The sequence below is a fragment of the Rattus norvegicus genome, chromosome 2, assembly GCF_021556685.1.
Source record: "Rattus norvegicus strain SHRSP/BbbUtx chromosome 2, alternate assembly SHRSP_T2T, whole genome shotgun sequence".
NCBI classification, from domain to species: domain Eukaryota; kingdom Metazoa; phylum Chordata; class Mammalia; order Rodentia; family Muridae; genus Rattus; species Rattus norvegicus.
In genome coordinates, this window is record NC_141535.1 from 215,193,881 (window position 1) to 215,201,151 (window position 7,271).

The window sequence follows — 7,271 nt, forward strand, 5'->3', positions numbered from 1 at the left end:
GGTGGATGAACTCTGAAAGTTAGGAATTAATAATAATATTTGCTTCTCACCAGTAATTTATTAGAGAAATATAAAGTGACAGAAAAAAATGAAAAGTTTGTAGAAATGAACACAATATACAGTCGTGGCAAATTTAAAATCTTAAGACTAACTAGATGATGGGTGTGTATTGTAACAGTATTAATCACCTGTTTATAAGAAGGGAATAAACAGAAATTGACAAGGTTTCATCATTTCATTTTCAACTACATTTGCTATAAGAAAATGAAAATAAATAAAAATTTTGAAGATGGAAGAAGTAAGCAAAATTAGTGGAATAGTTTGAGTAGGTAAATTTTTGTAGTATGCAGGACAATTCAAAATACTTATCGTGTGACAAAATAACAGATAAAGTGTCATAATGCTACGCAAAGTCAATCTATAAATAAGATTTATTTATGAACAATATACTTACATACTACATAGGAAATTCATTTTGCTGTGATAAAATGTTACCTAAAGCCATGTTTTTGTACATTAGTAAGTCTATGTGCCAATGTCAGTAGTGATTTTGCAACACATGTACCATTTAATATAGTTTTGTTTAGTTAATAGAAAGCAAAATGAGTCAATTAATATTAATTGTACTGTGCTAATATTATGCCTTCAGTAATAACAATTAAAGTTTTATCTCTTCTTTATTTTTGTAAATCACATCAATAATTCTAAAGGCGATGCATTCCGTGATGTTTCTGAATGTAAAAGAGAAAATAGCCATTTTCACAAACAAAATTAGTTTCCTAGATGAGCAAATCAAACACTTGCAGTCTTGGTGCTTACACACAAAGTAAGTATAAAATGTGCAAGGAACCCCTGTCTGTTTGGAAAAAGCCTTGTCATGTGGGATGTTCAACAAGGGCCTTATTGTTTATAAGCACGAAGGTTTCTGTATAAACTTATGGAGCTTCATGGTGTGTTTTCTGGTTCTTAGTTGTAATTCTACTTCTAATCCAGAGAGATACAGAACCCCTGCCCTGGGTCCAAGCTCCCTTGGAAGCAGCCCTGTGTCACAGGAAGATAGCTGATGTTCCTGCTCCAAGTTTCCCTCTCCCTAAGCTCCCACAAGGATAGGGAACTGTATCCTCACCATTTAGAAAGCAGGAAGCTGAGCTGGAGCAAAGGCTCCTACTACATTTTAACACCCATATTGTGAGGCTCACAAATACTTGTAACTCCAGCAGCAGAAAGGAAGCTTCAGTGTCTGTATAGTTCTCCTTGTTTCTACATTGTTTATTTCAGCCCTGAGTTTGATTATTTCCTGCTGTCTAATCCTCTTGGGTGTATTTGTTTCTTTTTGTTTTAGGGCTTTCAGATATGCTGTTAAGCTGCTAGTGTATGCTCTCTTCAACTTCTTCTTGGAGGCACTCAGAGCATTGTCCTCTTAGCATTGTCCCCATAAGCTTGGGTATGTTGTGCCTTCATTTTCATTAAATTTCAAAGAGTCTTTAATTTCTTTCTTTGTTTCTTCCCTGACCACGTGATCGTTGAGTAGATAGTTGTTTAGCTTCCATGTGTGTGTGTACCTTGTGTTGTTTTTGTTGTTACTGAAGATCAGTCTTAGTTTGTGCTGGTCAATAGAATACATGGGATTAATTCAATGTTCTTGTATCTGTTGAGGCCTGTTTTTTGTCTGATATATGGTAGATATTGGAGAAGGTACCATGAGGTGCTGAGCAGAAGGTATATTCTTTTGTTTGAGGATGAAATGTTCTGTACATAGCTGTTAAATACATGTTGTTCATAGTTTCTGTTAGTTTCACTATGTCTCCGTTTATTTTCTGTGTCCATGATCTGTCCATTGATGAGAATGAGGTGTTGAAGTCTCCCACTATTATTGTGTGAGCTGCAATGTGGGCTTTGAGCTTCAGTAAGGTTTCTTTTACGAATGTAGGTGCCCGTGCATCTAGAACATAAATATCCAGGATTGAGAGTTCATCTTGCTGGATTTTTCCTTTGACGAGTATGTAGTGTCCTTCCCCATCTTGTTTGATAACTTTTGGTTGAAAGTCAATTTTATTCATTATTAGAATGGCTACTCCATCTTGTTTCTTGGGACCATTTGCTTGGAATTTTTTTTCCAGCCTTTCAGTTTGAGGTAGTGTCTGTCTTTGTCACTGAGGTGTATTTCCTGTATGCAGCAAAGTGCTGGTTCCTGTTTATGTATCCAGTCTGCTACCCTGTCTTTTTATTGCAGAATTGAGTGCATTGATGTTGAGAGAGATTAGGGACCACTGGTTGTTGCTTCCTCTTATTTTTGTTTTTAGTGGTGACATTATGTTTATATGTTTCACTTCTTCTGGGTTTGTTGTGAAAATATTAATTTTGTGCTTTTTCATGGGTATAGTTTCCCTCCATGTTTTGGACTTTTCATTTTATTATCCTCTGTAGGGCTGGGTAAGTGGAAAGATATTGTTTAAATTTGGTTTTGTCTTAGAATACTTTTGTTTCTCCATCTATAGCAATTGAGAGTTTTGCTGGATATATTAGCCTGGGCTGGAATGTTTGTTCTCTTAGGATCTGTATGACATCTGCCCAAGATCTTCTGGTTTTTAGAGTCTCTGTTGAGAAGTCTGATGTAATTCTGATAGGTCTGCCTTCTTTAATTTCTAATTAAAGAATTTCTTTTCATGTCCTATCTGTTTGTAGTTCTGTAGGCTTTTTGTATGTTTATAGGCATCTCTTTCTTTAGGTTAGGAAAGTTTTCTTCTATAATTTCTGTTGAAGATGTTTGCTGGTCCTTTGAGTTGGGAATCTTTACTTTCTTCTCTACCTATTATTCTCAGATTCGGTCTTTTCATTTTGTCCTTGATTTTCTGAATGATTTGAGTTAGGAACTTTTTGTTTTTTGTATTTTCCTTGACTGTTGTGTTGATGTCTTCTATCTTTTACACTTGAGATTCCCTCTTCTATCTCTGGTATTCTGTTGATGGTGCTTAGATCTGTGACTCCTGCTCCTTTTCCTAGGTTTTCCATCTCCAGGGTTGTCCCCCTTAGCATTTTCTTTAATGTTTCTATTTCCATTTTTAGATTATAGATGGCTTTGGTCAATGTTTTCACTTTTTTATTTCTTTTCCTGTATTTCATTAAGGGATTCATGTGTTTCCTCTTTAATAGCTTCTATTTGTTTGTCTATGTTCTCCTGTATTTCTTTAAAGGAGTTATTTATGTCCTTCATAAAGTCCTCAATTATCTTTATGAGATGAGAATTTAGTTTTGAATCTTACTTTATAGGTGTGTTGGGGTACCCTGGTGTTTTGTGTGCTGGGAGACTTGGGTTCTGATGTTGCCAAATAGTATTGGTTTCCAGTGTTTTTTTCTTGCTCTTGCCTCTTGCCATCTGGTTATCTCTGGTGTTAAATGTTCTTCCTGTCTTAGACTATAGCCTGTCCCTCCTGTGAGCCTGTGATTCTGTGATCCAGGATGTGTCAGAACCCCTGGGGTTGAGCTGCTACTGGGAAGGTGGCTGAGTGGGTTGGAATAAAAAACTCTGCTTCCAGGTATAAACTTGAAGGAGCTCAGGTCTCTGTACAGTGAGTATCTGTGCCCCAGAGTTCAGGGGTCCCAGTTCCTCCAGGTACTAGGGCAGCATTTGAGGTCTCACTTGGTTTATTTTTGGTTGTAGTAAACTTTATTGATGGTATTAAAGAGAGTAGGGAGGACTTCTTAGGCCTCTCCTGCTATTATGGGGGTCTGGGATGGAAAATATAAGGGAGAGGCTCAGTGTTGGGGGCTGAGTTTGGACAGGGACTCCTCAGCAACTGAGGACCTCTCTCTTGCTCTCAGAGTTCTTGCTGAGGTGGATGGTCCAAGGTTTCTTGCTCCTTGGAAACCACGTAGGCTATGAGATCCACCACTCTGTTGTGGTAGCCATATTCATTGTCATACCAAGAAGTGGGCTTTAGAAAGTCGTCATTGAGAGCAACGCCAGCCCTAGCATCAAAGGTGGAAGAGTGGGAGTTGCTGTTGAAGTCCTAGGAGACAACCTGATCTTCAGTGTTTAGAAGTTTTACCACCTTCTTGATGTCATTATACTTGGTAGATTTCTCCAGGCAGCATGTCAGATCCACAATGGATATATTCGGTATAGGAACACAGAAGGCCATGCCAGTAAGCTTCCTGTTCAGCTCTGAGATGACCTTGCCCACAGCCTTCACAGCACCAGTACATGCAGGGATGATGTTCTGGGCTGCCCCAGAGCCATCACGCCACAGCTTTCCAGAGGGCTCAACCACAGTCTTCTGAGTAGCAGTGATGGCATGGACTGTGGTCATGAGCCCTTCCACGAAGCCAAAGTTGTCATGGATGACCTTGGCCAGGGCGGGTAAGCAGGTGGTGGTGCAAGACAGATTGCTAACCATCTTGTAGGAGTTGTCACAATTCTCGTGGTTCACACCCATCACAAACAGAGGGCATCTGCCGAAGGGGAGGAGACGACCTTTTTGGAAACACCTGTCAAATGGGCTGTGACTTTCTCCATGGTAGTGAAGACATTGATAGACTCCACGACATACGCAGTACCAGCATCATCCCATTTGATGTTATCAGGATCTCTCTCCTGGAATATGGTTGATGGGCTTCCTGTTGATGACCTTTCCCATTCTTAGCCTTGACTGTGCCATTGAATATGCCATGGGTAGAGTCATCCTGGAAGATGTTTACCATGTAGTTGAGTCAATGAAGGGGTCTTTGATGGCAACTCTCCACTTTGCCAGATGCATAGAAGACAGCCCTGGTAACCAGGTGCCCAATACAGTCAAATCTGTTCACACCGATCTTCATCATCATATCTACAGGATGATTGCATGAGAAGATGTGGCTGTTTCTGGAACAGGCAGGAGCAGAGAGCCTGGAGTCTTACTTGTGATTCTGGATTTGTCAGAATACCTGGGGAGTTGTGCTACAACTAGGGTGTGGACTGAGTTTGTTGGGATCCAGAGCAGAGGCTTTGTTACCAGAAATCCTCCATTGCTGGTGTGATTGCAAGCTTGTACAACCATGTTGGAAATCAATCTGGTGGTTCCTCAGAAAATTGGACATAGTACTACCTGAGGACCCAACTATATCACTACTGGGAATTTACCCAAAATATGCTCCAATATTTAACAAGGACACATGATCCACTATGTTCATAGCAGCCTTATTTATAGCTGCTCTAATAGCCAGAAGCTGAAAAGAACCCAGATGTCCTTCAGCAGAACAATTGATACAGAAAATGTGGTACATTTACGCAATGGAGTACTACTCAGCTATCAAAAACAATGACTCATGAAATTTTTAGGCAAATCATAGAACTAGAAAATATCATCCTGAGTGATGTGATCCAGTCACAAAGGAACACACATGGCATGTACAAAAAAATAGCCAAAAAATATCTCATAATACCCACGATACAACTCACAGATGATATGAAGCTCAAGAAGAAGGAAGACCAAAGTGTGCATGCTGCAGTCCTACTTAAATGGGGGAACAAAATAATCATGGGAGATAGAAGGAGGGAGGGATCTGAGAAGGAGAGAGGAAGGGAAGGAAAAAAGGCTGCCAGGATCAGGTGTGGGAGGAGTCAGGGGAGAAGTGCAGAGGCAGAGGCGAGAGAGGAGAATGAATTTGTGGGATGGGGGCTTGTGGGGGGTATAACCAGGAAGTGTGATATCATTTAAGATGTAATCAAATAGAATGATTAATAATAAAAAAATTTTAAAAATTTCACTATGATCTATTTAAACTGGGTGTAGTGATATTCAATGAATTAAGTCAGACTCAGAATGACAAATATCAGAAAATTTTCTCTCATCCATGGTTCCTATATTGAATATAATTATATACTGTATATATATGAATATAAGAGTAAAAATGACTGGAGTAATAGTGGAGACCAATGAAGTATGAGAGGAGAGACAGCATCAAGTATAGGACAATGGAGACAAAGTTCCATGTATATGACATAGTTATATGAGTACCACATACAATAAATATACATCAACAGAAAAGGATGAAATAAAACAAACAAATGGTGTCAATTAATGAATCAATGTCATTAATGAAACAATTGTATGGTCATCTAAATTTCCATTCCTTCATACATTCTTAATTACTTTAAAATTAAATGTGAGTTTAAGTAATAAAGTTAAGGGCATCTCAAAATTTTCAAGGAATAACACTATTTCTTAAGATATAGTATATAGCATAATTTGTTGTTGTTATGGTTGTTGTAATTGTTTTGCAAATTAAGCAGTTGTGGCTTTTTATGTTAGTTTTATCTACCAACAATCCTTAGATGAAGAAGGTTTGTAGAAGTACTAAACTGTTTGCATAACAGTAAATCATAAGAAGTCATTTTAACACTACATACATTTAGTAGAATAATAGTATTACTTCTACCTTAAGGCCTATGACTTGTCTAATCATAGATTCTTAGCCTAAATACTAGTACCAGGCATGTGTTCCATTTCTAGCTGCGGAACTATTAGCCATCAATTAGCTGCATGGAGCAGGAGTCATTTTCTTTAAGGGTATCGTATCATATCTCAACTACATCCTAGTGGATAACCACAAAGCTAAGTCTGTGTAGAAAGCATAAACTGAATTTCATCTCATTTTATTTTTCAAAGATGACAAAAAAGTTAGGCATGTAATTAAAGCAAGAGAGGGTTGGACCTGAATGGAGTTGGGGGAGAGCACTAAATATGACCAAACCATGACCAATAAAAGTGTCCACCCAACCAGAAATGACACTGGTGCTTCACATACTGTGAAACTGGACATTTACAAGAAAATCAAAGTACAATTTTGATAAAATTGGAAACTAAATCTTTGTAAGAAGACTAAAAAAAATGGGAAAAAACTTCATACTGAGATGTCTTACCATTTTGAATACAAGTATTAAGTAACAAAAACATGTCAAAGAGCAGGCTGATTTGTTAATATATAATTCTTGTAGGTGTTTTTTTTTTAAAGATGGAGAATATTATTGAAACAGAAACTATGTTTTACATTCTGATCTTTTTTTGATATGTTAAAGACTTGTTGATTTCGTTTGACATTGTATTCTTAAAATGTAGCATAACATCAAATCAGTTTACAAAATACACGATCAAAATGAAACTACTTAATAGTAAGGATCAATATGTATCAAGTATATGACTATTTTCGAAATATGCTAGGAATGCAGTTGGGAGATGAGAAGATATGTGAACTTGGAATTCCTGATGTATAATCATCCTTCCTTGCTACAT

General features: G+C 37.8%; 1 pseudogene; it reads right to left on the reverse strand.

Annotated features, from left to right (window-relative positions):
• Positions 1-3,818: 3,818 nt before the first annotated feature.
• LOC134485804 (glyceraldehyde-3-phosphate dehydrogenase-like) lies at positions 3,819-4,821 on the reverse strand (annotated as a pseudogene).
• Positions 4,822-7,271: the final 2,450 nt, after the last annotated feature.